Here is a 10,240-nt window from a genome sequence, read left to right as displayed (position 1 = left end):
GTGCCAAACACTCAGTGATCCACCCAAAAGCAAGGACAGCATCCTAAGTTCCAAATGCCAGAGACTAAGTCTTCAGCCTTGCTAAGGGAACGCCCCGTTTGAATCTGGTGTGTTCTGTACAGGGCATTGCTCTCTGTACAAGTTTGTGATCATAAAATTAGTAAAACAGCTTACATTTGTATTTATTTTCTAGTCCATACTTCTGTATCCCATTTTTTTTCTCATTCAGGTAATTCCATTAAAAATAAATCTGTTGGAGATGGAAAAAAAAACCCAGTATGAATAAGTTCATAAAGACGCATATGTTGCTCTAACCTGAGACCCGGGGCCGTGGGTGTGTAGAATTTGAAAGGAGTGACTGACTGCATCTGGTCTGTCTCATTGTCCATCTGAGGCTGAGCCCTTGCTAGTCTTTGACACAATGTCTTCATAGTCTAGATCATGGCCATACTATAAAGGATGGAGAATACCAAAACAAAACAAAAACCACCATCAACAACAACAACAAAAAAGCAAAAACCCAGGGTGAGCTTTTTGGGTATCAATTTCTGTATGCTGACACGCTGAGTTATGATGTCTGTAGGCTAATGTGCAGAAAAATTCTATTAGCAAGACCTCAGGTGGCTTTGCTCTGCAGTCAACTTGAGGACTACTGGCAAAGTCCCAGTTCCATCCTGGAGAAAGAACGACCTACATATCCAAGCTAACTCTGCCCACTGCCCCACCTCCCCAGCCCATCTCCTCCCATCTCTGCCTGACTGTGGAGGGTGCTTAACTTTTCTTCTTTCCCAGTTTATTGACTCATTCCATTGCTGTCACATGGCCCATGTTCTTCCGAACTCACCCTGGGGTTCCATGTAATGTTGAAATATAGTATCCCAACCCGAATGCCAGGCAGCAGGCATGGCTGTGTCAACATCAGGGACTCTTGCTTTTCTAGTTCATCAGACTTCCTGGGCCACAGAGGGGTGGATGGGCTGCTCTGAAGCAGCTGGGAACCTTGGTTTGGTTTGGTTGAGACAGACCTCTAACTTGCTGTATAGTGGAGGATGGATGACCTTAAACCCATGATCCACCTGCCTCTATCTCCAAAGTGCTGACATTCCAGGTGTTTTCCATCACACCCGGCCTTAAAAGTGTCTTGCTAACCCTCAATGGTGTACAGCTGGACCTCTTCAGTTCTGGGGCATCGATTGCAACTGAGACTGCACCTTCACCAATGACCTTCCATGGCATCTCACAGTGCTGAGCCTCAGCTTCTCTCCATGACCCCCTCATGCCTTCAAAACCAGTACCACCTAAGGTGACTCTTACACATTACCAAGTCCTGCTGCGGCACGAGGTACATACAACCTTGGCTATCTCTGGGACACAGCCTCTTTGTGCTCTCCAACAAAAAAAACCAACCAAACAAAAACCCACTTCCCAGAAGATTTTACCTCAGTGATGCTGGTCTCTTCTTAATCATCACTAATTTCTTAGCTCTAGCTAACCAGCATCAATAATAGTCCCAGTGACACAAAGGTTCGATTTAGTGGTTTTGGTATCTTGTTAATCACAGCTGATTCTTCAGCCTCAGTTAACCAAAACCACAGAATCTTCACAATCAAAATAGCAACTGGCCTGATAAGAATCTTTAATCTTTCCTCTGAAATTTCTCAAGCCATGCCTCCATCTTCTGCACTGTTCTCAACATTATCTTCCAAGCTCCTATACAACATCCCGCAGAGCTCTTAACACCGAATGGATCTTCAAGCCCAAAGTTCCAAAGTCCTCCCACAGTCCTCCCCCAAACATGGCCAGGTTGTCACAGGAATACCCCACTATGCTGGTACCAATTTGAGTACCATACCAGATGGAGCTTAGCCACAAGGGGGCTTGAGTGGAGCTGGAGAGAGCAGCCAGCACCAATGCCAGGAACTATGAGTGCAAGGTGGATCGAAACCAGGAGCTCCTGGCACGCATTCAACAACTCCAGGAGGCCACAGCAGAAGATGCAGGAGCAGCTGGACCACCACAGGCTGTACAAGCAGAGCCTGGATGCTGCCACTCAGCAAGTGTGGGAACAGGATGATGGCCTGGCTGCAGCCAGGAAGGTGACTAGTTCATTGAAGGGGAGTGTCTTGGAGCTGCAGTTGAGTGCGATGGACTAGAAGGTACAGGTCAACTGCCCGGAGTCTGAGAAGCAGGAGCTGAAGGAGCAGCAGAAGCTGCAGCAGCAGAAATGGCAGGAGGCGAATCAGAAGATCCAGGAGCTGCAGGCCAGTCAAGAGGCCAGTCAACTGACCATGAGCAGAAGATTAAGGACCTGGAGCAGAAGCTGTGTCTGCAAGAGCAGGGTGCAGCTGTAGTCAAGAGCAGGAAGTCTGAGCTGATGCGGCTGCCTAGAATGGAGCATGAGCTGAAGAGACTGCGTGAAAGAGAAAACTCATCTAAGGCGATGAAGGAGACCAATGGGCTGCTCACAGAGGACCTGGAAGGTCTGCAAAGGAGGCTGGGCCACCAGGAAAAGATGCTAGAGGCTAGAGTTGGAGGAGAAGCTGCTTGCAAAGCTACAGAACTGGGAGAAACTGGACCAGACCATGGGCTTGAGTCTCAGGACTCCAGAGGACCTTTCTAGGTTCATGGTTGAGCTGCAGCAGCAAGAGCTCGCCCTGAAGGGGAAGAATAACAGTATCACCATCAGTGCCCGGGGTCTGGAGAAGGCCCAGCAGCAGCTCCAGGGTGAGGTCTGGCAGATCAATGCACAGCTGCTGGAGGAGAGGAAGAAGAGGGAGACACATGAGGTGCTTGCCCGAAGGCTCCAGAAGCACAAAGCATTGCTGACCAAGGAGCATTGCTGACGGCATGCGTGCCATCCTGGGATCCTATGACAGTGAGCTGACCCAAACTGAGTACTCAACCCAGCTGACACAGCGCCTGTGGGAAGCAGAGGACCTGGTTCAGAAGGTGCATGCCCACAGCTTGGAGATGGAGGCTCAGCTGTCTCAGGTCCTGGAGGAGCTTGGAGTTCAGAAGCAGAGAGCTGACATGCTGGAGATGGAGTTGAAGATTCTGAGGGCCCAGACAAGCTCATCCGAAGCCAGCTTCCCATTCTGCAAAGAGGTTGACGGTGGAGGAGCTGGAGGGTGAGTGGAGCCATCTGGAACAGGAAAAGCAGGAGCTGGAGATGCAGATAGAGAGACTAACCCTGACTAAGACAGCATCTAATGGGTTTCTACCACAAGCCTAGAGTGGTAACTACTGAAGAAAATCTGACCGACGCCTTCTTCTAGAATCTACGGTTTTCTTTCCCTGCTATGAATCCAATCTGGAGCTTCGTGCATGCTAGGCAAGAATTTCACCAACTGGGCTACCCCAGCCCTCTTTTATTTCATCTTCTCAACTGGCTTCTTCCCCCTGCACCCACGTGACATATATAATCATTGATTGCGATTCACTAGGGTGACCTACAATTTACAAAAATTCCAGCTTTTGGCTGCTAAATTCTGTGACTTTTTAAGTTTTGACTACACCAGCCTCCCAGCTCAAAGCTTCTTTGCACCACGGACTGCCTCCTCAGCCTTTGCCTTCCACCCACTAGCATCTTGATTGCTAACATCTTAACGAAAATGAGATCCTATCACTGCCCTGCTCAGAAGTTCAAGACTCCCTCAGGTGAGACAACTCTCACTTGGATCTGAGGCCGTTTATATTCTAATTCCTCTCTCTAGGCAGTCCCTCTGCCCTTGAAGTTCGAGTTAAATTGACTACCACATGCCATACTCATGCACAGTCTCGGAGACTTGACCTGAGTAGGGGCAGTAAGAGATGGAAGAAATGACACACACAGTCACAGGGAGCTAGGATCGGATGGGGTAGGCCCTTTGTGGGAGAAGCCACAGCGCCCCGGAAAGGCCACACATTTCTTTTATAGAGTTGAATGGAGAGGTAGGGTTATTGCATACAGATAAACAATACAGACAGGGTTTATGGTATACAGCTGGATCAAAGAGCCAGGTTTAGCTAATCTTGGTAGGGTTCTATAAGGGAACAGTCTGGAAACATCCAGAGAGGAGAAAGCTATGGCAGACATTCTCTGCACACACTGTCAACACTCACACTGTCCCCCAAGGAAGGCTTTGCCATCCCTCCAAGTCTGAGGCTCTGGGGTCCTTGACAAGAGTGTGCCTATGTTACAAGCACACCCTCACTCAGGACTTGGCTCTCTCGGGAGCTTTCTCTGCTCCTACATCCATGCATCCCAGCCCTACTGAGCCTGCTTCTTGCTCCAGCCTCTCCTCCTCCGAGGACCTCTTTTCTCTTCCTCCACAGTCTTTAGGGCCAGCTAGCTCATGGGCCATCTTTCCAGGGCATCTTTCCCCTACCTCTATGGACCTGTGCAGGCCTCTAATCTGGCTCTATCCCAGAGCACAAGGCAAGTTGCCGATGTCTCAGACTCTGGAGTCATCTTGCTTCAGTTGAAGCTTACTCCAGCCACTTCCTAGTATTGGTGCCACGGGCAGGGCACTCCAACTACCTGTCATTCCACTTCCTCATCTGCAGATCCGGGGACACATTAGCACCTTCCTTATTGTTATGTGCCCCAAAGCTTTTCTCTTTGTGCCTGCATGAGCCCTATCCATCATTTAATTACCCACGTTGTTCTCTCCTCAATTTTATAACCAAATCCTAGCAAGTGGGGGCTGCTCTCCCTGTCTCTGTATCCCCAGTGTCCAATAAACACTATTTGCATTGGTAACTTCTCATTCCTGTGACTGAAGCAACTTAAGGTCACCATTTCAAGGGATTTCTGTCCATCAAGGTAGAGAAGCCTGGTGGCAGGGGTTGCTTAGTCCATGATGGAAAGAGCACGTGGCACCGCAGTTATTCACATCTTGGCCAAACAGGAAGCAAAAGAATGGGACCAGGACTTTGGCCAGACTCTACTGCTCAAAAGCCTGCCTGTAGTAACCCACTTCCTCCAGCCAGACCTCACTTCCTGAAGGTTCCAGAGTCTCAGAAAAACAGCCACTACCTAGGGACCAAGAGACAGACATAGCAGCCTGTGGGGAAGCTTGCTCACTCAAGCCCTGACAGTACAGATCAGTGCCATGAATGTGCCGTTTGTTCGCTGGGCTAGCTCTGAGGTCGCGGACCTGTTTCAATGGGTTTGTATCCCTAGAGTGGGTCAGCAGCAGACCCAGCCCATGGCTAGACAGGCTAATAAACGCTGCGGATCTGAGGGAGCCAGTTGTCTGAGGATTGGGTTCCTCTTAGTCTGCCTTATCACTGCGCCCTGCTCCCTGCCTCTCAGAGGCCTGTCAATATGGCTGTTAGACTTATTCTACTTATGCAAAGGGGCTCTGTAATTCAACACCCTTGCCCAGGGCTGAAAATGTGTCCTTTTTCCCATTGTGAAACATTTGGTTTCTGTGGCATTCAGAAGAGAATATGCCAGGACTCTGGGATATCGTCACAGTTCAATGTAAGCAGAAGAAAGGGATTTCTTCAGGGACTCAAAGCGAGGAGGGCACACTAACAGAAGTCCTAGTGTGCCCTGGACTCACCCATTTTGTGCTCTGGTGTCTGGTGAGTGGTTCGATTCTTGATCATTTCTCCCCAGAAATAAAAAACAATCTTTGCTTCTCAGGACTTTGCTGAGGAAATGGATCTACCCTGAGGCCCTTAGCTAAGGATGCCCTAAGTTTAGGTAGATTTCATCAGAAAGCAACGAAGACAACAGGAAGCAGAGGCTTAGAGGGTAGGAGAGAACAAGGTTTGATTAAAAACTGATTCTGAGAAAAGGAAGGACGTTCATACAGGCATCTAGAATTTTCTGCACACCTGTGCTTCAGCAGAGGCTGTTACAACAGAACTTAAAGATGCATTACTATTACCATGGGTGGATGATAACGGCAGCGAAGACAAGGGTTGTCAGACTCCTGGTCCCTCCAGTACAGACAATGACATCCATCCACCATCAATGTGTAGGGAGAGCCCAGGGGGGCCTAGGGAGGGCCCAGGGAGGACCCAGGGAGGACATGCTGGGAGAAGGCTTGATGGCCTTCTGCACCAGAGCCCTGCCCACCCCCATCACTTCTATCCTCTTCCCTAGCCTTCTGCAAACCTTGGTGTTCTCAGTCGTTGAGTCCTCTTTAAGATTATTTCATATATATATATATATATATATATATATATATATATATATAGTGTGTGTGTGTGTGTGTGTGTAATACCAGGTACCTGTGGAGTGAAGATCTCCTACAGCTGGAGTTACAGGTGGTTGTAAGCTATTTCATTTGGGTGCTTAGCCTTGAGTCCTCTGAAAGAGAATTCTATGCTCTTAACTGCTGGGCTGTCTCTCTAGCCCCAGTTTCTTATTTTAAAAAAATAAAAGTCTTCCTGCCATATCCAGGGATCCATCCCATAGTCAGCTTCCAAATGCTGACACCATTGCATACACTAGCAAGATTTTGCTGAAAGGACCCAGATATGGCTGTCTCCTGTGAGACTATGCCGGGGCCTGGCAAACACAGAAGTGGATGCTCACAGTCAGCTATTGGATGTATCACAGGGCTCCCAATGGAGGAGCTAAAGAAAGTACCCAAGGAGCTGAAGGGATCTGCAATCCTATAGGTGGAACAACAATATGAACTAACCAATACTCCCGGAGCTCGTGTCTCTAGCTGCATATGAATCAGAAGATGGCCTAGTGGGCCATCAGTGGAAAGAGAGGCCCATTGGTCGTGCAAACTTTATATGCCTCAGTACAGGGGAACGCCAGGGCCAAGACGTGGGAGTGGGTGGGTAGGGGAGTGGGTGGGGGAGCGTGTGGGGGACTTTTGGGATAGCATTGGGAATGTAAATGGAATAAATACCCAATTAAAAAAATAAAATGTAAAAAAAAAATCTTCATTTGTGCATCTTCCTCTGGAACTATTTACAGAAAACTGGCTCCTTTTTAAAAATCACCTCTCCATCCCTCACCCTGCTTTCCATTGCTTCAAGTCTAGCTTCCCTCCCCATTTCCCTTCCTGTGACTCTTTCCCCTTTCTGGGGATGTAGCCATCTTCTTGCGCTTGTATCCCAATTGTATCCCTGTGGTCTCATCTTTCTCAGCTGGGTCAAGGCTGGCACCCGCCTGATCATCACCTACAACACCTTGTGACACCAATGTTGGCTGGGACAATCCTGGGGCTTTGGCTACTTACACTGACGACTTGCTGGGAGACCCTGGGCTGCCTTATAAGTTGGGCTGGCAAGAATCATATTTGTTTGGATTGGTCATGAATAAACTGCAATGTTGCTCTGAAATGTTTTTCCACCCATTCAAAATTGCTGAGCACTTAGCACATTCCAATGATGTATTTTAGATGTGGGGCGGAAACAGGATCCCGTTCTTAACCAGAGTTATAAGTTGGTGAGGAGTTTGCTGCTTTGCTAATAACCAAAATCATTATATTAAGGTGAAAAAAAGCCTCAGGTGGATGGATGACTTAGGGTTTCTGTCACTCGTGATAAAATGCCATAACCAAAAGTAACATGGGGAGGGAAGAGTTTATTTGGGCTGCGGCTTAGAGACCTTCATTGAAGGAAATTAGGGTAGGACACTGGAGGCAGGAACTGAAGCAGACACCATGGAGGAATATTATTTATTGGCTTGTTTTGTATGGCCTGCTCAGTCTGCTTTCTTATATAACTCAGGACCACCTTCCCAGATGTGCTCCACCCACAGTGAGCTTGGCTCTCTCATATCACAAAAACAAAATGCTCTATAAACTTGCATACAGACCAATATGATTGAAACATTTTTTTTTTTCAGTTGTGGTTGGTTCCCTTTTACCAGATGACTCTAGCTTATGCCGAGTTGACAAACAAACAACTAACCAACACAACACACAAACCGTAGATATGCAAATCCCCTTTATCTCCACCAGGAGCCTATCAGATATGCAAATCCCCTTTCTTCCTGTGCTGAGCCTATCAATCTTTGATGGTCTCTTGGATGATTGCCCCGCTATAAATAAACATTACTGATGCCAGGGTGTTTTGACTGTGTCTGCCTATCTCCTTGGGGCAAAATAGCAAACCATCATTAACCATTAGTTTCTTTCCACTGAGGTAACCATGCAAACATCTATCTCTAACTCCTGGTGGCTTCCAACGACTACCTTTAGAAGATTGGTTTATTTTTTTTTTATGTGTATGGATGTATTATCTGCATGTAGGTATGTGTAGCACAGCAGACCTGGTGCCCATGAAGGCCAAAAGAGTGTTTCAGATCACCTGAAACTGAAGTTGCCGACCAACTATTGTTAGCCACCAGGTAGGTGCTGGGGACCAAGTCCTACAAGTACTCTTAGCCACTGAGCCAACCCTCCAGCCCTGGCCACTGCCCTTTGATCAGTATTTATTGGAGGATAGACTTAGAGTTTAGGCTTACAGATGTCAGGACTAGAAGCAGAGGTTGTGTGGAGGAGGACAGAGGGAAATCTCTCATGGATTCCTTGTTTTGAAGAAGCTATAGATGGGAATAGAGTGGAATCGATATGAATGGCTATTGACCCGTTAACTCTGGCGTTAGTTTTATCCTTTGCAAATCAAAGATGTTAACAGAATCTACCTGGTGGGGTTGTGTAGCCTGAGGAGAAAGTGCATACAGATCGAAGAGGACAGGGGCAGAGGACTGGAAGATGGCTCAACATTAAGAAACCTTACTGCTCTTGCTGAGAACTAGAGTTCAGCTCCCAGCACCCAAGGTGGGTGGCTCACAACTGAGCTAACTTCAGCTTCAAGGGATTGGACACCTTTGGCCTCTGAGGATACCTGTACTCACCTGGACAAACTCAAAATTAAAAATAAAAAGTAAATCTTAAAACACACACACACAGTGGTGGTGAGGTTGGTAGAAGCATCAGGAAGGGCTGGCAGAGAAGACGCCCTGTGACTTTCATGCAGACTTGCAGAAAACATGACTGTTGTCACCAAAGGGGCAAGTTTTGTGGGATCATGAGGAATTCTGATTGGTAACATTCTTTGATGTCTTCCCTGGTGGTGCAACCTTGGGATCACTCGTGTGCATGGGTACACACACATACACACACATACACACATACACACACACACACACACACACACAGAGAGAGAGGGAGAGAGAGAGAGAGAGAGAGAGAGAGAGAGAGAGAGAGAGAGAGAGAGAGGAGAGTGCACAGAAGTTAGGGAAACAAAGCTTCTAGGTTCAGGGGTAGGTACCGTCGGGATTCTGGTTAGGAGGTTGGTGAGAAGGCTGGGTTTTGCCTGGGTTTTGAAGGGTGAATGGAGATACTGTGTCCTCCCTCTCTTTCCCCCCAAGCACTTTGTCCTGATGTTAAAGGCCAAAGCACTCACACACCAGGTTCTTAGTGACTAGGCCCCAGCTCTCCTTAGCTTCTCTCCACCATCAGCTCCTGGCACTGTGACAGGGTGCCTTAGAAGGAAGGGTCCCAGACCTGCCCTTGCCTTGCTTATCTCTGCCAGGGGGCAGCAGAGTGTTCCAGAAAGGCCCTAGGGGCTGACAGGGTAGGTCACCTCTTAGCTTGGCCACTTAGCACCTGATGGGGCTCCTCCTGCCTTACTCAACCCTTGATGAATCAGTGTCCTCACCTGCAAAATGGGGTGCAGGATAATGACACCTACCCCCAAAGCGTGGTTGTGAAGATTGATTGACGCAAAGGGTGGTCAGTCCTGCCAGGTGGACACACAGCAATCACTGAATGAATGTGGACAGCCTTGCAATTCTGGTCTTCAGCTTAGTCACTTCCTCTGGGAGCCTCTTTCTGGCTCCTGAGGACCTTTGGACAGTTGCACACTCCCAGCACACATACCTGTTTTCTACCACAGAAATGACAACTGTCTTCTCTCAGGGTCACCATCAGGGTGCAAATCTGTGAGGACAGGAGTCGGTCGTTCACTAGGAGGCACAAATAATAGGCACTCAGTAGTTACCGTGAAAAAAAAATGACAAAGACCAAGGGTCCCAGTAGTCCTTGGGGTTTGACGGAAAGCTCTGGGGTCGTGAGGCCAAAAGGACAGGCGATATACAGCCCAGACCCACAGTGTGTGCAGGAAGACTGGACAGGGAGATACAGAGAGGATGACGCTCAACTTTGGGGAGAGAATGCTGCTTGACTAGTCTGGCAGAATCCTAGCCCCGCCCCTCTCAGGCCCCTCCCAGGCCCCGCCTCCTGGGCTCCAGCCCTGCGGAAGCCGTAGCTTCTAG

General features: G+C 48.3%; 1 pseudogene; it reads left to right on the top strand.

Moving 5' to 3' along the window:
- The first annotated feature begins 1,855 nt into the window (after positions 1-1,855).
- Positions 1,856-3,232, top strand: LOC110302365 (annotated as a pseudogene).
- Positions 3,233-10,240: the final 7,008 nt, after the last annotated feature.

The sequence above is a fragment of the Mus caroli genome, chromosome 9 (assembly GCF_900094665.2).
Source record: "Mus caroli chromosome 9, CAROLI_EIJ_v1.1, whole genome shotgun sequence".
In the NCBI taxonomy this organism is placed as follows: domain Eukaryota; kingdom Metazoa; phylum Chordata; class Mammalia; order Rodentia; family Muridae; genus Mus; species Mus caroli.
This window is presented reverse-complemented; position numbering and strand designations above follow the sequence as displayed.